Source organism: Cyprinus carpio, chromosome B2 (assembly GCF_018340385.1).
Source record: "Cyprinus carpio isolate SPL01 chromosome B2, ASM1834038v1, whole genome shotgun sequence".
Taxonomy (NCBI): Eukaryota; Metazoa; Chordata; class Actinopteri; order Cypriniformes; family Cyprinidae; genus Cyprinus; species Cyprinus carpio.
This window is the reverse complement of record NC_056598.1, coordinates 29395197-29421010: the sequence shown is the minus strand read 5'-3', so window position 1 is coordinate 29421010 and position 25814 is coordinate 29395197. Positions and strand designations below refer to the sequence as shown.

Below are 25814 nucleotides of genomic sequence, written 5' to 3'. Positions count from 1 at the left end.
GAGGGATCCGTTTCTTTTTTCTTTTTTTTGTAATGTAGTAAATACTGTGTTTGGCTGAGAGACTAAACCAAGACTAAGGCTATTCTGTACAAAATGAAGGTTCAGAAAGGCAACATGTTTTGCTTCTAGAACAAAGAAACTCTACAGAGTTTAAAGAGTGTGTTGGGTTTCACCTTTTCAAGACACTGATGATGTCTTTGGACAGTGTTTCTGAAGAACATGTCAGACTTAATAAAATATAAATAAAAAAACTAAAAAGGCTAAAGGTTTGAGAAAAATGCCTTCATGCACACAACGTGTGTAAATATTATTGGGGTGGTTTGCTGTAAATAAAATAGAGAAATAATTATAAAAAAAAGAAAAACAAAGCAAAAAATGTTTATAGCGGAGTAAAATCTGATTCCAGGTTCAGAAGAAATTCAACTACCGACCAAAATAAATGAAACATTTGCCAATCAGATAAATAAAGTAAAAAGCACTTCGGGGGGATTCTTTAGAGTATTCTTACAAGGTTACAATATGGCACAAGCCTGCAAACATCAGCTTTTTGAGGTTAGTACACTTTCACTAACAATGTTAACACACAAACGACAAGGTTTAGGTCGGTTATAAGCTTTCAAAGGACACACAGTTCAAAGAAGTTAAATCTGAAAATAAGTTAAACTGAGTTATTAAAATTGTTCACCTCAGCAACAGTCAAACATTAGTCCCTCAAAAAACAGACACAAGATTGGTTATTTAATACTACACTGGTTTCGGACGAGAATATTACAAACAACATAAACACACCGCCACTATACACACATAAATCATCTTTCTATTAGTCGACATATGCTGAATCTCATATTAAACCCTTTCCAAAATATTTAACAGTGAGATTAAAAAAAATTTATATATATATATATATATAATATATATATATATATAAAACAAAAGTCTATTTATTGGATCATGACTTTATTTTCATGAAAATTAAGCATATTTCCACCCATATCACTGTAACGAAAGAGAAAATTATGCATTAGATTTATTTATAAAAAAATTAATTTAAAGAAAAAAATTTGGTAATATTTGTTGTACTGCCATTAAGGTTTTTTTGTTTGTTTGTTTGTTTGTTTTACATTACACCAATTGGAATGGGGAAGGAGTGCTTAATTACCATAGAAATAATGGGAAACAAAACCAATTTCTTTAAGCAATATTTTTCTTATGATTTTGTGGTCAAAAATGACCTTGACATGTTTTCAGGAAATTCTCCCAATAAAAAGTTTTTTTTTTGTTTTTTTTTTTTTTTGTAGATGTCGTTCCAGGCGCACAATAACCCTGTCAGTCCTCTATATTTAAGGAAAGTTTTTTATGAAAAATGCATCTTATTCCCATAACTTGTTGCTACTGCATATCTGATTCAGCTGAAACAGCCGTTCCCATCAAACACCTGTTATATTTTACTATATGACACAACTATATCATTCCTCCAGTCCTTCATCTAATGCAGGCAAATGGTTCGATTCACTGTAAATCCAGTGGAGTCAGTTTGTCCAGGAAGGCAGAAGCATAGTGATGTTAACTGAAGAGTGTTGTTAGGAACAAGTGTATCAAAATCAATGTCCCGTTTTACTCTCAACGTAGAAATAGCCCTTTCGCCGAGAGCATTTCAGATCCAGCGAATAAAACAATGAACTCCCAATTAGCGACCTTCCTTTATTCTACTCGAGTTAAATGACACCAAAAAAAAGACTAGGAAGCAACAAAACTCTGCTGCTACATGATAAGGTTAATCTTCTGTACACAGGTCCTTCACTAACATCCAGCATTTCAGCTGTTCGTAAACTAGCTACGAATGGATTGTAGTGCAAAACACAACGGATAACACGAAATCCACCTCAAAAACAGTAACACTGATAGAACATAAGCATAAAGACAGCCCTGGTTGTTAATAATAAGCCGAACAACCACCTCATAAACACAGCCGAAAGAAATTAATTATGCTACATCCACTTTGCTTTTAATGCCAAAACAATTTGGAAAGGAGCTTCCTAAATTGAGACCGGGAACGTTTTCTGCAAGAAATCAGCCGTGAAAAGTGAAGAGAAGAGAAAGACAAGCGTAGAGTAGCCGTCGTCCGATTAAAATGGAAGTTTCTTGTTTCTACCGAGAATATATGACGATGTAAACTACAGGAATTGATGGGTTATGACATACGTTTGTACTCATTTCATGCATGTGATGCGTGTGCAGCGCTTTTCCGATCAGGAAGGCACTTGTGGGACAAACGCAATCCTGTGCTTCCCAGAAACGAGGTAGTGTATGTATGGGCCGTCAAAAATAAATGCATCTATGTGTGGGAGTGATGACACGGATGTTCTTTATTGGCATCTAGAGGTACCAAAATACGGAGTATGTTAAATTGCACAGTCTATGGTTTGTGAGGGATGATTATATTGAGCGTCTTGTCTTTCATCTTCTCTGGTAATGACAGGCCATCATCTCGTCATCCGTATGGGCTGGTCAGCCCTGGTGGCGGGAGTCTGTAACAGCATGTGTTGGGTTATAAGAGGGAAGGTGGCGTGAACCGAGTCTCAACAGCAGCGCATGCGAGGCGGAGGCAGCTCTGGTGGGATTTCGGGTTCGGGCTGAAGGGACAGGACGCTGTTGGACAGCTCCTTACTGGGGACTTCAAGAGGCATCTAAGGAAAGACAACATTTACAGACTCTTTAAAGAATGACTTATGTGCATTGAACACAAAAATGATAAATTCTTGCTCTAAAGAGATGCACGATTAATCAAAATAAATCTGAAATGCATGCTGCCAGCCATCTTCCCAAACTAGCTTATAAACTAGATGTTAACAACAAAAGAGAAGCTTTAGGCTTCCTATGGTTTTCGGGAAAAATTAAAGCTCAACATTTGAAAATGAAGAAATTAAGCAATATATTGCAATATTACAGTTGCAATGTTATGTAGTGAAATATTTTTTTCTACGTTGTTCCTCATACCATAACAAACTGAACCAATTATGAATTAAGGAAATACACACATAATAAAAAAAATTGAATATAATAAATACAATAAACTATCAAGAAATATGATGTGAATAAAATAGAAAATAGAATATAGAAGGGAGATATGAATAAAGCAGAGAATTTTATATCAAAAAAATATACAAAACTACACTATACATACGTTTTTTTTTTACTGTAAAATGAAATTATTATTGTATAATTTTTCTTAAATACCTGACTTTATTTTACAGTAAAATATTATAATATTTTATTGAATATTATTTAGTATAATACGGTTTATTCTTATTAATATGACTATTATTATAATTTCATACTCATACTGTTATATATTCACAAAATTAACTTAAAATCACATTTTAAAATCATGATAGCAATAATAATTATATATATATATATATATATATATATATTATATATATATATATATATTATATATATATATATATATATATATTTTTATATACAATTTTTTTTTTTTTTTTTTTTATAAATATTTTTTTCCCCAAATCATGCAGCCCTAATGGGAATCATAATAAAACTAATCGTCTAAGAAAAACTTCTAAGATAAAATAATATATAAATAATAAATACTGCATTGGCAAAGTTTATGCTGTCAAATCGTCAAAAGAGGTTTTTGTTTAATGCACTCATGTAAACAATCTCACTTGCTTTGATCTCCAAAATGTCATATACAAAACAAACTGTAGTGGGTCACTTTACATGTTGATCAGACGGGTCCTTCCTGTCTAAGTGGGCCATTATTTGCCATTATACTTGGGGTCAGACTTTTCGTAAATAGTCAGATTTTGTCTCTGCATGTCTACTGAAATCCTGAAGACTCCTTTTATCTCATGATGATATAATTTGAGTCATGATGATGCCACATTCTCAGACACTGAGAAACTCGCAATTTTTAATCAAATGTTTCAAAATGAACATTTTGATGAACAAAGAATTTGTTGAAACTGTAACAAGACAGCTCCACTTACCTTACTCAAAATGTCATCAACTAGTTTAAGGAATATCTCATCCACATTAAAGTTATCCTTGGCACTGGCCTCACAGAAACGCATCCCTGATATCCGTGAAGCAAACTGCCAGAAGTGAAGAAATTTATTTCAGTGTTATAGCGCTTCTGAATGGGTTAAATATTCAAATAATTCAATATTTGGTACATTTCTAATGCAATCAGCTTTCTTAGTTTCTTTATTCTCCTTAATGGTAACAACCCAAGCTATTGCAGAGCTTTAGAAGATGTATGAAGATGCTTTTATAATACTCGGATCAAGTAAATAACAATATCTGGGTGAACTATTCCTGTGAAGTGTGCTTTCACTAGTCCTGTTAGCTTTAGTCTCAGTGGGTTTGGGAAGGTTGGAGGAGGCATTATTCAGAGCATTCAAGGAATTTCTTTGTGGAGGTCTCAGGCAGAATAATGTCCTTGTGTCCAGGGCTTTGGATGAACTGAAAGACTCAAAACACAGCATTGTCCTCCACCAAACTAAATGTCAAGGTAAACCTGAGACGGATTTATACAGCTGAATTTGAAGTAAATTCAGGCTATAATAAAGTTCTAATGGCAAATAATAAAAAGGCATAATAACATCACTCATATTTGCTGAACAAAACATTTGCTGAACTAATTCTGAGGAGCTGGATCCAAAAATAGTGCCTGTTTTGCTCATGTAAAATTATCTGAGATTGAATTTATTTGACCAATTTTTCCACTCCTTTACAGATTGTAAGTTTAAATTATACATTTTAAATACCTAGTTTTTTCATTAAAAACCATTAAAATAAAAACGTCTGATATTTGATGTGCTTTATAGTGCATTATATACAGTACATCATTTGAAAATATTGGAAACGTTGCTTTAGCAATTAACTGAAATAAATTATTTGAGGTACCAAAATGACAAAAGCACCTAACAAAACTTATCAAATTTAAACTAAAATTAAAATTAAAAACTGGAATAATAATATAACATATTAATAAATACAATTTAAATAATACAAAAATAACACTGATCTCACCCTCCCAGCTTGTTGTCGTGAAAAAAAAAAAAAAAACTGTACATGACAGAAAGTTTTTATTACTTTTTTCAACTCAGCATCTACAACATTAGGTTATATCAAGTTAAGAAATACCTGAAAAAGAGGAAGAACCCTTTGTTATTTATAGAAAAAAGACATTAGCTAGCAACACTGTCATTCCTTACTACAACTAAACCTATTAAAAGTCATTTTCAGAAACCAAAATAAAGTGCTAAAGTTACTCAAATAAATAAAAAATAAAGTTAACACGGAAATAAAAATTACTAAAAATTACTAAAATTAAAACATTTTTTAAAAGTATTATATATTATATTTATTTATCATTTATTAATATAAAAATAAATAAACAAACAATAAATATTATAATTGTATATAAACAATATTAAAATAACACTGCTCTCACCCTCTCAGCTTGTTGTCGTGAGATGGCGCGATCAGACTCACAGTCCAGTTTGTTACCAACCAATAGGAGCTCAGCATCCTCTGATGCGTACTGCACAGAAGCAAAACAACACATTAGGAAGAACGTTCTCTTAGTGTGGATATATAGACATTAGATATAGAGTAGATAGATATTTGCTGCATAACAGATAACTTGAGCACCTTGTCTATCATCTTCATCCATTTAGGCAGGTCTTCAAAGGTTCCTGCTTGGGTGATGTCATACACCAGCACAATGCCTTTCGCGCCGCGGTAATACGCTGAAGTGATGCTGTTACACCTCTCCTGACCTGCTGTGTCCCTGCAATTCATTCAAAACATTATTAGACTTGCATGACATTCAGAATGGGGAATAAATCATATGTTTGACTATAAGAGAAGGATAATGGATTTATCAGTGAAAAGTGTCTCTTACAATCACAGACGGCCGGAAGGGAGGGATGGAAAAAGTAAGGGGTTTTGTGACATCAGCTGAACAGAAAATCAGGGGGTTTTTTTCTATTTAATAAAAGATGACAAAGACAAACATAACATGCACCAATGAATCATTCACGATAAATCACAGGAAGGTGGGTTATTGACTTGAACGGATCATTTGTTTTAATCAATAATCCATGAAACATTCATATATTTCAGCAGTCTTTCATCAAACAATCTTGATTCAAAGGCAAAAGGAAAAAGGTTCATTTTGAACATCACGGCACATGACAGACATTAATTTCCTCATTTTTACTGTACCTTATTCACTAGTCTGGCTGCATTTTTCCAAAACAGGATATGATGTCACAAAGAGGACCGGTGAGGCGTCACATGTCAATGAGCAGTTAAGACAGAGCCATGGATGCTGTCTAGCTGGATGTGAGCGGACATGTGTTACAGACAAGGACATTCAAAGCAGGACATCTGCAGAAGCCGGCGAGTTTCAGGGTCAAAGGAAATAATAATGATGATAAAGTGGGTGGAGAGGTGATGGCAGGTTAGTATTAGTTTATGATTGGTTTGAAAAGGACTGAATCAGGACACCACTGGAACCAATAAAGTAAGAAACATTAGTTTATAGACTCTACCAAAATGAAGTAAGAGAAAGGAACTAGGGTTGTCCATGATTAGGTTAATAATTTAATAGACTATTCTAATCCACTGTTTATTAATCAATTTTGTGATACAGAGGACTTAACATAATCACAATGAGAAAGAGTAACATCTGTATTTTCTATAAGGACTACATTGTTAGTGAATGGTATGATAGTAAAAATAAACTATAACTACTAAACAACCTAAACGATAAAAAGATACATTTCTTAAATTTATATTTTTTAATTATTAGGAGTCCCCCCACATGCCATTTGCAGTATTAATTTTAAAACATTATAAAAAAAAATAAAAATATCGCAACAGAACAGAATAAATTTAACTTTATCTAAATAGAACACCAAAGACACAGAATAGAATACATCAGGGACCCAAATGAAATAAAACAAAAACAGAAACGAGTAGAACTAATAGAATAATAACAGAAAAAATCAAATAAATCAGAATAAAATAAAAGCGAAAATGGAAGCTTGTTTCCGCCACAAATATCAAAAATGTTCTAGATTTTTTTTTTGCAATTCTGAAAAAAAAAAGAAAAAAAAAAAAGAAATTTGCAATTCTGAGAATAAAGGTCCAAATGTATTTATTCACCTTTTATATATTTTTAGATATCCATGGCAGAAACAGAAAAACCAAAACAAAAAACAAAAAAAAACAGAATTGCGAGATGCAAACTCATTTTCAGAAGAAAAAAAAAAAAGTCCAAAGTCTGAGTTTTTATCTCACATTTTCTATATTAATTTTTTTTTTTTTATCTCAGATGTCAGGTTTTTCCCCCTAAGAAACAGATCAGAATAGAGTAGATAAGAAATAAGAAATAGATAAGAAATAGAACAGCATGCCATAAACCCAGACCACAATAGAATTGTAGAAAATAATCAACTAGGAAAGGTCATAAATGAATAGAATGGAATAAACAAAACGGCAGAGTCGGCATGATTGACAGGAGCAGTGTGAAAAAAGGACGTACACAGGACATACACATCAGTTAGTGTTATGATATTAGTGATATCACACAAATAAAATGCATATAATCACATTCACTGTTGAATTCTGGGATGCTGCGAGCATGCAATCACAAATTAAACGTCACAATTTTAGATACGAGTGTACTTTAATCCTTCAATAATTCTTTCTGATGGTAAAATGATCAGAAAACTCACAGTGAGTTTTTAACTCAGTGCCACAGCGTTAGTTAAAAGTTGGTTAACTGTAAGCAAACACAGCTGATTAAATCTCAGCACCAACACATGAAAGATGTTTGACTGTGGGACTCTGGACTGGAATGTATGACTCAGTGCAGAGCTACTTCATCTCACGTGCTTCTGAGGGGACACAGGAAGTGACATGGTGGGCTGAGTCAATGATAAGGACACAGCCACTTCCTCTGCAACTCACCAGATCTGTAACCTGATCTTCTTTTCCTCTCAGCTCCACCGGTTTTGATTTTTAAAATCCACACCTCAAACACAAAGAGACAAACGAGAAGAAAACAGATGTAAGATCAGTCATACTGCAACTTCAAGCTTTACGGTGCCTCTAAAATTCAAAATCACTGAAATTATTCATATTTAATGAAACACATATGAATGGAGTATATTTGCTGTCTAAATATTCCCATGCATATGACAACAAACTATCAAAACAGATCATGTTCTCTGAGCTTGTATGACTTCCTCAAGTGTGACAGAGCAGAAACTCGAGATGGGGCATGTTTAGTAGCAGCAGCTGTTGTGAACCATGTGTCTGGCTATTCTGGGACATTGGGTTAGTAAGCATGCAGCTAATCTGATGTGAAGGCCTGTCACCTTGCCTTATCAGTTTTTACATCTGCGCTGGTCCAGACATCAATCCACCATTTATGCACTGCATAAAAATCACTGATTTTGTATCAAAGGGTTTTAAAATTTTAATGCTTGTTTTCTAAACGCGTCGTTCATCACATGACTGATGCAGATTGATTCAGAGCTTGGCAGATCTCTTGTGTAATAACATTACGGAAGCACGAGAATGCGGGATGAAAACGGTTTAGACCCAGATGCAAACTCACATTCATGTTAACATCAAACTCTTTTAAATCTTTGAAAAATGTTTGCATCAATCTGTGTGATGAAAATACAACAGTGTGATTATTATCAGGAAAATATTCTCTTATTTACGTGGTCACAGGCCCAGATGTGGTTTTCTAACATCTTGCTGAAACGTTTCTATTGACAGTGTCAGGACCAAAACTTAAAGACCAGGCGTGCATTTCCACAATTGCAACTATGGTCGCAAGTTGAATCGTTAGCAATAGAGTTCACTTGAACTTGTGACCATAGTTACCTAACGATGCTTTTGGGAAACACACTCCAGACTGACACCTCTGACCTCCGAGGTGTTGTTGTGTTCTCCTGTTAAAGTGGTCATTATATTACTGCAGCTGTTTATGTTAGAAGGTAAATACATTTTTTTTTACTTAGAATTTTTTTTATCTGAAGTAAAATATCGATAACAAAAACAAAAGTTCACTAAGCACAGTTTATTAATTATGTATATGAAAACAAATACAAAAATGAACATTCATATTATTTATAATTATATAATTATCTACTTTATATACACATAATATGTGAAATATTATTACAATTTAAAATGTATTTAAATATGTTTTGACATTTAAAAATATGTTACACCCACATATACACACACACACACACACACACACACACACACACAAACATATATATAAAATAACCATCTATGTTTTACTAAATGTTTTACTTCTACTAAATAACCATTGTCCATTTTTTTTTTTTTTTTTTTTGACAATATATATAAGTGTCTGTAATTAATTAAAAATCTATATGTTTTTTAAATGTGTATCAGTTTTATATATATGTGTACCAAACTTGAAATATTTTTAATCTACAGGTGCATCTCAATAAATTAGAATGTTGTGGAAAAGTTCATTTATTTCAGTAATTCAACTCAAATTGTGAAACTTGTGTATTAAATAAATTCAATGCACACATACTGAAGCAGTTTAATAAGAGCAATTAAAAAAAAAAAAAAAAAATAGTGAATTGTTGGCCTTCTGGAGAGTATGTTCATATACTGTACATGTATTCAATACTTGGTAGGGGCTCCTTCTGCATTAATTACTGCCTCAATTCGGCGTGGCGGAGAGTATGATCAGTTTGTGGCACTGCTGAGGTGGTATGGAAGCCCAGGTTTCTTTGACAGTGGCCTTCAGCATTTTTTGGTCTCTTGTTTCTCATTTTCCTCTTGACAATACCCCATAGATTCTCTCTGAGGTTCAGGTCTGTGAGTTGTTGGTCAGTCAAGCACACCAACACCATGGTCATTTAACCAACTTTTGGTGCTTTTGGCAGTGTGGGCAGGTGCCAAATCCTGCTGGAGAATAAAATCAGCATCTTCAAAAAGCTGGTCTGTAGAAGGAAGTGTGGTGCTCCAAAATTTCTTGGTAAACGGGTGCAGTGACTGAAAAAACACAATGGACCAACACCAGCAGATGACATTGCACCCCAAATCATCACAGACTAGGGCTGCACGATTTTGGGAACAAAATTACATTGCGATATTTTATTTTTCTGCGATAGTATATTGCGATATGAAATCTAATCTAATTTCTTTCTTACAAACAAAAATGGGGTGAGCACACTTACATTCTCATTTTAAATGATTTAAACATCAGAGTATTTATTTAAATTAGAGTAAATTATTTGTTTGTAACTTTAGGATATGGTTTGAATGTTAACACATTAACTAACATGAACTTTACCACGAGCAATACTTTTGTTACTATATTTTATTAATATTTGTTTATCTTAGTTTATAAAAACACAACTGTTCATTGTTTGGTAATGTTAACTTCACAGTGCATAAACTATGTTAACAAATACTGGTACAACTTTTGATTTCAACAATGAAGGCTATAGCCTATAAATGTGAAATTAATGTCGTAGAAGTGCAGATTAGTAATAGTAAAATGTAAAATAATGTAGTTAAATAGTTTAATAAATAGAATATTATTGTAAAGGTTACAGATTTTTTTTTTATACACTAATTCAGACGTCTCGTGAGTTCAGTGTTGGACAGGTCAGGTGTTTAAACCATTCATTAAATTGAATCGGTTCAAAGGAATCATTAGTTCGCGAATCAGACGTGTACGGCACGCGTTGTGTAATTATCTCGGCAGTTTAGGATATCGCACAAGATTTGACAACACAGAAAAAACATTTCATCACTGGATAGTATTTTTTTTTTTTTTTTGTTCGACACCATCGTGTCAATTGATTTTGATTAATATGCGCGAGGGAGAGAGAGCAAGACAGCGCTCGTGTTGTTTTGAAAGAACGGTGAAGGTAAGCGCGCGCACGCGCGCGGCCGGGGCTCTCTCTCTCTCTCTCTCTCTCTCTCTCTCGCTCGCTCTCTGCTCGTTCTTATATCATATGCGCCGTGTTTAACTGACAGGACTTAAAAACACATGCAAATGATAAACTTTCACTCTATGATGGTTAAGCTGTTGCAATTAATCCGCTCATCACATTCGTCAAGGGCCGGGGGAGCAGCTGCCCCCGCACGGTTAATGAATAACGGATCAACTACGGACAGCGTACATCGCACATCCTGCGCCTGTTGACTATCGTGGATTCGTACATCGCGATATATCGATGCTTAAACGGGACACATCGTGCAGCCCTATCACAGGACTGTGGAAAAATTAACACTGGACTTCAAGCAACTTGGGCTATGAGCTTCTCCACCCTTCCTCCAGACTCTAGGACCTTGGTTTCCAAATGAAATACAAAACTTGCTCTCATCTGAAAAGTGGACTTTGGACCACTGGGCAACAGTCCAGTTCTTTTCACCTTAGCCCAGGTAAGATGCCTCTGACTTCGTCTGTGGTTCAGGAGTGGCTTAACAAGAGGAATACGACAACTGTAGCCAAATTCCTTGACACGTCTGTGTGTGGTGGCTCTTGATGCCTTGACCCCAGCCTCAGTCCATTCCTTGTGAAGTTCACTCAAATTCTTGAATCGATTTTGCTTGACAATCCTCATAAGGCTGTGGTTCTCTCAGTTGGTTGTGCATCTTTTTCTTCCACACTTATTCCTTCCACTCAACTTTCTGTTAACATGCTTGATACAGCACTCTGTGAAACAGCCAGCTTCTTTGGCAATGAATGTTTGTGGCTTACCCTCCTTGTGAAGGGTGTCAATGATTGTCTTCTGGACAACTGTCAGATCAGCAGTCTTCCTCATGATTGTGGTAGCCTAGTGAACCAAACTGAGAGAACATTTTGAAGGCTCAGGAAACCTTTGCAGGTGTTTTGAGTTGATTAGCTGATCGGCATTTCACCATATTCTAATTTGTTGAGATTGGTGGGTTTTTGTTAATATATCAGCCAAAATCATCACAATTAAAAGAACCAAACACTTAAACTACTTCAGTCTGTGTGCATTCAATTTATTTAATACATGAGTTTCACAATTTGAGTTGAATTAAATTAAATTTAAATTACTGAAATAATTTAACTTAGTTATCTAATCTTTAATAACCATTTATGGTTTACTAAGTAAACACTGATGATCACTGATACAGTTTATATATATTTTAGTTACATAGCTATTTCATACTAACTAGCTGCTGTTATTTAATTACATAATTATATTATTGAGATTATTAATTATCCATACTTAACCATCTATAGTCGGCTTATCACTGTTAACTGTATATGCTGTACTCATTATCTATCTATAGTTTATTATTAGATAAACACAATGATGTGGAGTGTATTGTTGTAATAACTAAGCAGAAAGATAACAGATACTAGTAAACAAACAAACTGACAGTCTTTGTTGTTGTTGCCCCTCCAGACTGACAGCTTTAACTCTCTCTTTCGGTCAGTTCGTCTTACCCACAGTGGACTTGCACGCCTCGCAGAAGGTGTCATCGGTGAATCTCTCCATCAGGCTGGTCTTTCCCACTCCACGGGAGCCGATGATGATCACCTGCAGTTTATAATCAGCGGCTCTCGGCGGCATCTTCCTGCGGCGCTGCGACGCTCCCACAGCGGGCGAGCCACCGCCGGCCCTCCGCTGGACACCGAACCCCGACTCCATCCACCACTAACGGCCAGTCCACATCTGCCGCACGGCCAGTCCGCTTCAAACACGCCCGCACATCACGGAGGGAAACTTTACTAAACTTTAAAGCGGCTTTTCTGAAGAGTTTGTCAAAGTTTTCAATCTCCTCAGACAGTCAGTCAGTTGTTGTCCTGCGCTGGGAATACGAGAGCGACCGTGACGTCACCGCCACTTCCGGTTCCGACGCATTCCAAAGGAAGAGCGGAACAAAATTGACCCATTATAAAAATTATATGTCAGATGTCTAAAATAAACAGCAGACATCTGTCGCCTTTTCAACAGTTCTTTTGTTTGTTTGTTTGTTTTTACTTTTTAATAAAAAGCATACAAAAAAATCTTAATTCTATAAACCAGCCTAATATTGAACTTTTTTGTCTAAACTAAATGTTTTACACGATAGCGTAAAAATTGTTTCCATTATCGCACCAGTTAAAAACTTTCTCAATTTTTTTGACAGTTAAAAAATTGTCTTTATTAATACAATTTAAATACTGCACATGTAAGATAGGAAAAGATATATAGGCTACAGGTGTATGTATATATATATATATATATATATACACACGCACACTCTCTCTCTCTCTCTCTCTGTATATTATATATATATATATATATATATATATATAATATATATATATATTCTATCCGTTAATAAGTAAATAAATACGTTTCCCTTATACATAAACATTTGAATAACAAAAATAAGGAAAATATTTATAAACACATAAATTGAAAAGGTAATTGAAATATTACCTATATTCTAAAATCGCAAATACATTCAATCCGTCAATAAATAAATACATTAAATAAAACAAACAAACAAATAACTTTTACTTAGAATATATAGAAATCATATGTAAATAAATGAATAATGAAAATAAGGCAAATATCTGTAAACACATTTAAAATATGCTATCCATATTCTAACAAAAATTATATTTATAAATAAATAAATACATATGGTCTACTTCACACACACATTATAACATAATATTATATATTATAATATAAAACAATACAATACAATACAAGGTAAATATCTCGAAACACATTGAAAATGTTATCTATATTATTTATTAATAATTAAACTGAATAAAAATTACACATTTTAAATCCGTAAAGAAATAAATTAATAATAATATTAATAAATATATTCTACTTATACTCAAATAAATGCATGAGTATAATAAAAACGAGGCAGTGTAAATCGTAGATGTTTAATGGTGCATTGCAGCATCCCACTCGGGCTCCCGTAGAAAAACACCGTGACGTGGACGAGCTGTTGAAGAAAATCAGGATAATCTACGTAACAGTCCATCCTCATCCTCGGGTCGGTCTGTGTCCTCTTCATCCGCGAAACCGAGAGCCATGGCTGCGCAGAAGATCAACGAGGCGCACGAGCACATCGCCAAAGCCGAGAAATGGTGAGATGTGAAAAATATTCATGCATTCGCACACAAACACCGACATACGATCCTGCTGTCGCTGTCAGTCAGTAATGCTGATGATGGATGTTTTTTTTTCATTTATCTTCGTGTAAGTGAAGTGTTTTTTTGGTTGGTTAAGGATTCTGATGCGCGTTCATGATAAAGTTACACAGCGAGACTGATTGAGTAATCGCGCGTGCCAGATGATTGAGGTTACCTTGGCGACAGCAGCAGTGGTCCTGATGCGGTTATTATTATGAGGCTTCTACTGATGATGTGCGCCATTCCTGAAATATAGTGCATGTTCATGTGCCCATCAGGCAGTAGACACCGGGGCAAGTTGTCACAGGCTACACATCTCAGCAAACAGAAGATTTTGAGTCTAAAGTTCAGGGTGTTTTTGTGTTTTTTTTTAAAACATATTTTTTTTATATTATGTGCAACTGTGCATTATGATATGTTTTGTAATATATGTTACATTGGGAAGAGAAGCGTACTTTTAAAAAGAGTACTTTAGTGTAAACTAATGCAATTTAATAATTAATTCTGTAGTCTTTAAAATATTTTGAAAGTGTATCTACTGAGAAGCATTTATGGTAAACTAAATTATATCTTGATGTAATTTCTATTGAAAATTGTACATATACATTTTAATTCCACATCTATAATGATAAAGTTGCAGTTTAGTAGGTTTAAAATCTATTTACTTTAAACATGATATTGAATAACACACAAAATTATTATCAAGTAATTTTGGGCCATTGTGCTTTAGTATGTATATCAAACACAGCAAAATACATGCACATTCAATACATTTAAGCACACTTCTTTTTCGCAAGGGTTGGGAGGATACTAGTGAACACCATACAATATTTGTTTTACTTTATGCAGCTTGAAGACCAGCATGTCCAAGTGGAAACCTGATTATGATGGAGCCGCTTCAGAGATGGCAAAAGCAGGTGATGTAGACCTTCAGTAAACTGACGTCTTGCACTGATGGTTACTGATGAAGGTCATTATGTTGTGAAATTGGGACCATAAACGCGCAATTGTCTGTTGGTGTTATAAACAGCTGGGCTTTTAAAAAACGCCAACAGTTCGAACAAGCGAAAGGATGCATATCTGAAGGAGGCCGAGTACCACACAGCAGAAAACAAAGCGTAATCTTCTCCTCCCAAAAGAAATCATAATTACAAAAAGTTAATTTAACAAACAAAACTAATTAATGTGCAGAAGAGCCATATACCACAGAGATTTACAGTATCTGATTTTATTTTTATGCTCATTTATTCACCTTAATGTCAATTCTTTTAAATATTGGGTAATATATATAGGGATGTTGTGTATTATGTTGTGTTTTTTCTTGATAATTTCTGTAAGTTTTTTGTGGTTAAGATTGATGGATGTGCTTGATTGATTGGAAAGAAATTATTGATTTTTAGTCAGCAAGGGTCCATTAAATTGATCAAAATTAGCAGTAAAAGACAATTATAGATTTATTTTTCAAATAAATGCTGTTCTTTGTTGAACTTACAGTATATTCATCAAAGAATCCTGAAAAAAACACCTTTTGCACAAAAATATGAAGCAGCAAAACTGCTTTCAACATTGATAATAATCAGAAAATCAAAGACTAGAATAATTTCTGAAGGATCATGTTGACACTGAACGGAGTAATGAAGCTGTGCATCACAAGAATAAATTACAATTTACACACAGTTAGAAACAGTTATTTTGAATTGTAATAATATTCCACAATATTACTGTTTACTGTATTTTTTGATCAAATAAATGCGTCTTGGTGAGCAGAAGGAGGAATTCTTTCAAAAAACATGAAACGAATCCTGCCGACCCCAAACTTCTGAACAGTATAGTATTTGATTAAATTTTGGTTTAGTCTCTCATTCAATACTCATATTTACTTAACTAAAATTCTTCAGACTCTTCCACGCAGCAAAGTAAGTGACCAATAATGTTTCAAATAACGATTAGGCTGCTCATTAACTCTAATCTATACATTTACTAAACTAATCTATAGTTTACCAATTTCCTTTAATAGTTCAAACATATTACTGTAGTTAATTGAACTATATTTTTTTACTTACACATCTGTACAATGTAACCCACGATAAAACGTGCTTTTCTTCTTCTCAGAGCATATGAACAGGCTGGCATGATGCTGAAGGTGAGCTGGTCATGCAGTGATTGTCATGGATGGCCTGTAGGTTTGAGATGTGTGTGAGTGACTCTTCTACACCTGCAGGACATGAAGAAAATGCCTGAAGCCATTCAGCTGATCGAGAAGGCCAGCATCATGTACGTGGAGAACGGGACGCGGCACCGCTGGAATAGCCTTGGACAGAGCTGGGAAGTGAGTAAACAGATCCAAACTCTTTTTGAGAGGTTGTTTGTGTAGTTTCTTATGCGTTAAACTAAAACTCTAATATGCATGCAAAGGTTGTGTTACCATTACCGGTGTTGACTAGTGCCATCCACTTCTTCAGACTCATCGAGCCGATTGATCTGGAGAAAGCCGTGGACTTGTATCAGAAGGCCGCATCTGTGTTTGAGGTGAGGAAATGCAAAAATGATTAATAAATAATCCTGGAAATGATCCAAATTCATCCATTTGTCCACACATAACCCATGTTTACTGGTTTGTGTTGTGTTCAGAATGAAAGATCGCCTCAGAGAGGCCGCAGACGCTTCTGGGAAAAAAGCCTCCAGACTTATGGTGAGGGACTGCGCAGGTGCGTCCTCAAGCATTAAAACTGTCCATATTGTGATGATTTATTAAATGATGATTTAACATGATTTAATGTTTAAAAAGCACATATTTTTCTCATACTGTATATTGCTGCAGCAGCTCTTTTCACTCTCTGCCTGAAATGCTCCTGTCTCTTTAAAGCCCCGCCTTCCAAAAAGCCAAGTCTTCTCTGATTGGTCAGCCAACCCTGGCTGTTGGTTGATTGGTCAGCCAATTAGATGGTGTGTAATGCTCTTTACCATAACTGGCTTTCCAACAGTCCTTGTGGGCGGGCCAAAGCAGCAGTAGGTGTTTGCATTATGCAAAAAAATAGCAAACAAAAACATGGAATACATAGCTAAATCACAGAAAATATAATGGCAGGACAAACCAATAAGGCATTTCAGGCAAAATTTTCTGTTTGGAGGAGATTCAAACTCTCTTTGATTTTGACTTTAACTTTGCATATTGGTTTACATGCACAAAACAGATATATTACACAGCAAAAGGAAAAAGTAAAAAAAAAAACACCCCAAAAAAAACACACACCTAATAGGTGCCCTCTTAAGCATCTAACAGTCCATGTCATGTATTACATAACACCTTAACTGTGGTAAAATCAATGTGATGCATGATCAAAAGTGTTTTAATAAAGTCCCATAGGTTGCATTATATTATAATATATTACTCACCTTATTACTTCACTAGCTCTCCTGATGACTTCACAAAACAGTGTTGTTAACTAAACACCAAATATCAAAAAAACATTTATTCTTTGAAATTAAATAAATGATGATCTTCAAATATATTTTTTTTAACTAATAAAAATGACTAAACAATAGAATTACTAAAACGTGAACAAAAAAACTTAAAATGGAAAATTATAGAAATAAAAACTAATTAGAAATATTCATAAATACTTTAATAATCTGCTTAAAAGTAATATAGTACAAAAATTATAATTATATAATATTAAAATCTTTCATAATAAAATTAATTAAAGCTATATGAATTCTATTACTATATTACAAGTCATCTGAAATCATGATGCCTGTGTTGTTACCTAAAACTTTTAAAAAGTTTTATAACTTATTCTTAACTAAAACCATAAAATGTATTCACTAAAAACTTTAATCGTAGAAATTCAAATGTTTTAAAGAAACTGAAAAATTAAAAAAGAAAAACTAATTCAAAATATGATTTTTTTTCTTAAAAAATTGTCCCTTTTATACTTGCACTCTATTCATTTAATGACTTGTTTTCTTTTTATTTATTATACAATTAAACAGAACGCAACAAGAAGAAAGCCTCTCACACTTAGCTGCTCTGTTCTTTTTCTATTCTATCAGTTTTTTTATTTATTTATTATATAATTTAAAAGAAAACTTGCTACGTGTACTGCATTTAAGGTTAAATGAGACCTCGTTATAGCAATGCATATCATTGCCTCTTTTGTTATTTTGAATTGCGTTCCTTGTCCTTAGTTGTTAGTCGCTTTGGGGTAAATGACTAAATGTAAATATGATTGTAGAAAATATGCTTCTGTATGCTCAGTGCTAGATTGAACCAGTGAAAGGTGTTTGAGCTGTTGCCATTGTGTTTCTTGTGCCTCAGGCTGGGACGAGGCCGCCAGTTGTCCATTCAGATAAGAGAAGAACATGTACAAGGAAATCGGAGAACTACCCCACCTGCTTTTAAGGTTGCAAATTACTGATATTCAGCTGGCATTTTAAATAATATTTTTTCTCATGTGAGTTTTTGAAATAAATAAACTTAGAATTTTGGCATTCTAACGTTGCATTAGTTTGAAACAGCGTTTGATATTGCAGGAAAGAAAACCATCGCTCAAGTGCTGGTTCATCTCCACAGAGGAGACTTTGTTGCTGACAGGACAAGTGCTGTCAGAGAAAGAACGGTACAGGTAGAAACGAGTAGAACACCGTCATCCTTCAGCTGGCCAGCGTGATCTCTGATCAGTGTCAAATACTGTGCTGTTCAGTCTACCAGGGTTTGTCAGTGGGAGCGAGGACTGTGTTTCCATGGAGGACGCTACTGGCGGGTTTTTTTGGACGAGCAGGACGAGGACAAGCTGTCACGCGTCTTGCAACTCAACCTTTATGAAATTACCATGGAACAACGACGTGCGTGTCAGTCCTTGCACACAATACTGTGGACTATTCAAACTAAACTTCATACGCGCACTAAAGGAGTCATTTAGCTCAGTATCAGAAAAAAAAAAAAATATTAAAAAATATGTAAATTATATTACCAGTAAAATAAAAATAGAAATAATTAATAACAATAATTTATATATATATATATAATATATATAGATATATATAATCTATATAATATATATATATATATATATATATATATATATCTATATACAGTACAGGTCAAAAGTTTGGAAAACATTATATTTGTAATGTTTTTGAAGAGGCAGAATCTCTTCTGCTGCATCAAGCCTGGCATTGTATTTGTATCAAAAAATACAGAAAAAAAAACTGTAATATTTGTGGAAAATATTATTACAACTTAAAATAATGGTTGTCTATTTGAATATACAGAGCTTTAAAAAAAATAATTTATTCTGTGAGCCCCCCACAAAGCTGAATTTTCAGCATCCATACTCCTAGCCTTCGTGTTGTTAACATGTAAACATCCAGTCTATCACATGATCATTTAGAAAATCATTCTATTTCTGATTATTATGAGTGTTGGAAAAACAGTTCTGCTGTCTAATCTAATTTGATGGAATAAAAGGTTTTTAAAAAGAAACTGCATTTATTCAAAATAAAAAAAAAAATCTAATAATATTCTATTCTAATAATATATTTTCTTTACTCTCACTTTTATCAATTTAACACATCCTGCTGAATAAAATATTTGATTTTTTATTGAAAAAAAAGAAAAGAAAAAAAATTACTGACCCCAAATTACTGACCAGTAGTGTATATTGTTATTACAAAATATTGCTATTTTAAAACATAGCTTCTTTTTTCTTTCTTTTTTTACTTTTTATTCATCAAAGTATCCTAAAAAAAGTATCAAGTTGTTCTGAAAAAATATTAAGCAGCATAACTGTTTCCAATTTGATAATGAATCATCATATTAGAATGATTTCTAAAGGATCATGTGTGATAATGATCCTAACAATTCAGCTTTGCATCACAGAAAATAAATGATAATTTAAAGTATAATAAATTTAAAAACAATTATTTAAGTGTGTAACTAATATTTCACAATATTACATTTTTTCTGTATTTTTGATTCAAATAAATGCAGGCTTGATGAGCAGAAGAAACTTTCTTTCAAAAACATTAAAAATAGTAATGTTTCCAAACTGTTTGACCTTGTACTGTATATATATATAATATAATGTATGATGTGTGGGTGGTAAAGAAGTTTCTCCTACTTATGTGGAAAAACAGTTTCCAAATTTAAACAAACAGTTTTCTATTTTAATATATTTGTAGTTAATGTACTTATTTTCTGTGATGGCAACGCTGAATAGGACGGTTCAAAAGAACAGCATTTATTCGAAAATCTTAAAGTAAACACTAGAAGATGTCTCTCCCATCCAGTGATCAATTTAATGCATCCATTGTGATTAAAACGTATTAATTTAAGTATTTCTTAAAAAACCTTACATTTCTCTTACACGTTTCTTTAAATTCATTTCTAAAAATTTTGAAAAATCTTGACCCTGACCCCCTTTAGGAAAAAAAAACTTAGTGTACTGTTAGTATATTATTTTTTTCAAGGACCACTATCATTGAACTAGACAAACAAAATGAACATCTTAAAAAAAAAAATTAGGCTTTCATGTTATCTTAATTATCACAAAATATATTTTATATTTTGGTTACTGTTTATAGCTACTTTGTTTGTAATACTGTTGAATACATTGTGATATATATATTATATATATATATATATAGATATATAATATATATATATATATATCCTACATATTATATTGTCATTTGTAATTTTTGCAATTTGTGTGTAGTTTTATAATCTTTTGGTAGTTTTAGCTTTTTTGGGACTGAATAATTTAGTACAAAATTGTAAAAAAAAAACATTTAGGAATGTAGTTAAAAAATGTCTTGGCCAAACTAGCCTGAAATAAAATAAGTTTAAGTTGTTTTGAATATATTTTATTTTATACCTTGCTTTATTTTAAGTACGTTTTTTGTTGTTGTTTTTGTTTTGTTTTCAGTAAACGATATGCTTGGTGGAAACATAAACATATGTACTAGGCATTACTATATTTTTCAAAAACCTCCAGTAATCATTGCAAGTCGACATAATCAATAGCTGGTTTCTGGTCTGTGTGTGTGCAGTATGCCAAGCTCGGCGATCTCTCTGAAGGTGCCCGGTGGAGGAGGCGGAAAGAAGAAGAAATCTCCTGCTGATCCTCAAGGGAGGGCAGCGCGGCCCGCCACCGGCGATGAAGATGACGATTATGCGGGATGGTTTTGTTAATGGAGTGCGAACGCCAGTCTGTGTGTGTGTGTGTAGTGTGTGTGTGTGTGTGTGTGTGTTGTGTGGTGTGACCGTGAACGAGCATATCAAGTGGTTTCCTTCCTTTGCTGCAGTGGAGTCATTCTGTTCCTGTTTGTCCACCTAGGAGTGTCCAGATTTCTGTGCGTTTACGATGCAGTTCACACAGAAAAAACCCTACACACACAGGCTGTGGACATCAGTTTAACATATTTCATGCAATAGAGCGCTTGAAGTGATGACGTGTTTTTTGGTTGGTTTTTTCCAGCGCCTTTTGGATAACTGAAGAGGAAAAATGACGATCTGTGAGCAACGAAGTTTGTGATTCTTACAGTTTGTTCTTCATCATGTATAATCTTCACAATTTTTATGAATTTTGAAGCATGCCATACATGTGCCAGCAAGTAAAAAGCTTATACGTAAGCGGTTGTAAACTAACTCTTAAACTCTCCTTCACTTAAACAACTTAAAAGGGTTCTTACAGTTGAAGTAAACTCTAAAAAACCATTTAAAAAGGAAAAATAAACCAATAAAATGTTCCAATAACACTGGTTCAGCACGACGACCTCTGTGGTCCTGTTTAGACTTGTTTTCACCAACCTTTTTTGTAAGACAAGTAAAAAAAATAAAATAAATAAAATAATTATTAACGGTGTGGAGGAAAGTTACTTAAAAAGTGATGCCAGTTACAATAATTGTGTTACTCCCATTAAAAATAAATACAGTTAATTTCATTACTTAGTTACCTTTTATGGAAACGTAATGCATAACGTGACTTTTGTGGTACTTGTTGTCGTCACTAAACTGGGTGCTGCTTATTATGTTTAATAACAAACCTCCCAAAAAGTAATATCTGTGGTAACTGTAAAGGGCCACTTTACACCCGAGAGTGAATATGAATAAGCCTCAGGCTGAAGGATGTGTCTTTTGCCTCTGCACTTTCTCTCAGCACAGGATGGGAGAGCTGGTCAGTGTATATCGGTTAGGTAAGGTATTTTCCTGTAAATGTAAAAGGTAATGCCATTACTTCACTAGTTACTACTTATGTAGTAAAATAATGTAGAAAAAATGTGAAAAAAAATATCTGTGTTCAACCACGAGCGTACTTCAGTCAGTTAACAAAAACCGTCAAGATGATGTACAGAAATGGCTCATTTTCAGCGTTTTGGAACTACAAAAAATCTGTAATCACTTTCCGCAATCTTATTGATTGCAGTGTTTTCAGTCAAGTTAAAGCATTAGTCTTCCATTGGTCTGTTTAAATAGTAATGCCCCACAAACTCACACCAATTGGTTGAGCCTCGTAAATTCATAAGCATGGGCATTTTTCAAGTGATGTGTGTGTGTGTGGGGTGTTGTGGGTGTGTGTGTGGTCATCATCATTGGCAATGTTGGATAAATTGTAAATGTTTTTTTTTTGTTTGATAAGGAAACAGAATTGTGTGTTCTGTACAGAATTTATGTAGGTTTTCTTTGTGAATTTCTGTGATGTCAAAGGATACTTGAAATCAGTTTCTAAAAAATTATAAAATACTAGTATTATTTATTAGTATGGACAGTAATTTATTGTAATTGTTGTTGAAATGTAAATGGGCTGTTTGTGAATGTGAGCCGTCAGGCTACGTTTCCAAATATCACAAACCGACAGACATAAAGATGCAAAACTGAGCTAATAAAATCACAATCTATACCAGTGTTTGGCTGTCTGCTGTTAAATGTGTTTCTAGTAACTATCGTAGTAGGAGTAGGCTACTGATGAATTCAGTGCAGAGGATTTACAAATTTTCTACAAATAGAAAGTTGCACCGTTTTTGTACTCAATGTTAGAGGAGAAGCCAGGAAAGACGAGGGTCATTTCAAATCATTCTAATATGCTGATTGACTGCTGCTTCAAGAAAACATTTCTGATTATTATTCAGTGTTGAAAACTGTGGTTACATTTTCTTTACAAAAAGAACAAAATTTTTTTTTCCGTATTGATTTCTTGCACAACAAATTGACTGATTTTTAAACTAGTTTAAAATCAGTACCATAAAAAAAGAGAGAGAAATATAAGAACAAAAAAAGTAAACAAAAGTGGCACGTTTGTCCTTTAATTGTGTGCTTTATTTGAACGTTCAATTAAACCATTGTCCTGTGTCATGCAGAGCTACAGCTTTTCTTTTCCCCCCGTTTTGATGTTGCCTGAAAAAAGTTCTGCACACGCAAAGTAATGAAAGCGGTTCATGCAAAAACATTAATATTTTTCATCATGCTACATTGTCTTTAATGACATTAGTTCAGAGATGGATTTAAAACAGTATTTCAGTGTTCTCCTCAAGCATCAGGCACAAACACGATCCGTCTGGCGTGGGTGGACTCACATTGACAGTCATTTTACTTTTTATATCGTACATGATCCCATTGTAAATCTTACAGCCTAGCAGAGGACTCCAGCGGTTCATACGTGAGTCCCTGATCATAGAAAGCTCCTTCATGGAGTATGGCTGCCAAAAGGTGTTGGATAAAAAAATGGATTTCATGTCCTTTATGGTCAACCCGCCTGTCGTATTGCTCAAATTAAATATAAGTACGTTAGTACAAATGTGAGTCAGATTCTTTCCTCATGTACCAAAAACTTTTGATGAGACCCACAGTCCGGGCTAGGCAGATATTAATACTGCTAACAAATCTGTAAATCTCTCATGCCTTCAAGGATGTAGACTATCTGTTAATAACTATTATTCATTATTCACTTTCACCACCAAGTCAAATGGTTCCACGGACACAGTGATTTATGAACACCACGAGCAGAACTTAACAGAAAAATGTTCATTCTGTTTGTGTTTGCATGAATGAACCAATGACACAGAAACATTTGCAAAACAATTTTACGCTAGTGTTTTGCATGTGAAAATGGGTTTAGAGAAAACAATTGATTTTGCTCATATTCGCATGAAGTCTGTGTATTTATGAATACATTCTCTGTAAATCGTTCAGGAAAATATTTTGGATTTATGAAGAACCACATTCAAATTAATTCAAACTATTTCTGAGTGAATCGTTCATAAATAATGAACTTGGATTTATGATTAAATAAATCAGATTCACAATTCACTACGAACCACTTTATGGTTTGTAAATAGAAAAATGATTGGGGAATTACGACGAAAATGTACCTAGAAATGCATTCGGAAATTTGTTCTGGACAAATTTCGTGTGATCAATTCAGAAAATCATTTAGATTTTATGAAAACCAATTTCACAAGCAAACAACAAAAAAAACGTTTATTTCAGATATGAATTTCTATGTAAATAACTTTTTTTTTTTTTTTTTACATTAAAATAATTTGGATTTATGAAGAAATATATATTTAAAATTGTTTGAAACCAACAATGTCTGTGTAAATCATTCATAAAACCGTTTGGAATTTATAAAAAAAAATGTAGACAGGAACAGGCATTTAAAATTCAATTCTAAACAAATTCTTTCATGTCAGTCGTTCATAAAATCATTTGTATATTTTACAAAGAAAATGAAGACAGAACCATTCAAATTCATTGTTGAAAAAACATTTCTGTGGAAAATAAGTGTTTATAAAGAAACCATCAAAAATCATTCGAAACCAGTTAAAGTGTAAAGTCATTTCATCAAATCATTTGGAATCTATGAAGAGCAGAAATGTATTCTAAATTTTGTCCCTGAAATAATTTGTGTAAATCATTCAGGAAAGAATTAAGATTACGGAAGAAAGGAAAGTCATTCAAAATTCGGTTCTGAACAATAAATGTGCATGTCAAGACATATAAACAGAACACATTCAAAATTTGCTAATGAATGAAAGGATTCGTCAAAATCATTTGGAATTTATGGAATATAGATTGTAATAGAAACATCATGTAAATCATTAATAAAATATTTTGAATTTACAAACCAAATGTTACACAGAAAACAATTCAAAAGGCCTTCTGAAACAAATTGGTCTATGTAAAACCATTAATAAAAACCATTTGGATTATATGGAAGAAAAGTACACCGAACCACTTCACATTCTTTTCTATTTCATGAAAATACGGATCTTAAATAATAATAAATAATAACAGAAAAATCAGGATTTGTTGGAAACTGAATTAAATCCGTAATTGTAAATGGTGAAAAAACAATCTCCCATTCGTTTTGAAAAAGTCATTGTACTTCAATGTCCTTTATAAAACAATAACCACGTCCTTTTTCAAATTTCCAAATCTGTTCATATAAAGTACAGATGATATCCTTAAAGGTACCCAAGGAGTGAAGTATTACTGGTTGCGATCCGTTCTTCTTCACACTTCGTCGTACATGAGAAAAAAAAGGTTGGAGATACCGGCGTGGTTGAACTAATCCGAATG

General features: G+C 33.5%; 2 pseudogenes; one reads left to right on the top strand and one right to left on the bottom strand.

Annotated features, from left to right (window-relative positions):
* Positions 1-1304: 1304 nt before the first annotated feature.
* On the bottom strand, positions 1305-12956 carry LOC109111833 (annotated as a pseudogene).
* A 1069-nt stretch (positions 12957-14025) lies between these two features.
* On the top strand, positions 14026-21428 carry LOC122136325 (annotated as a pseudogene).
* Positions 21429-25814: the final 4386 nt, after the last annotated feature.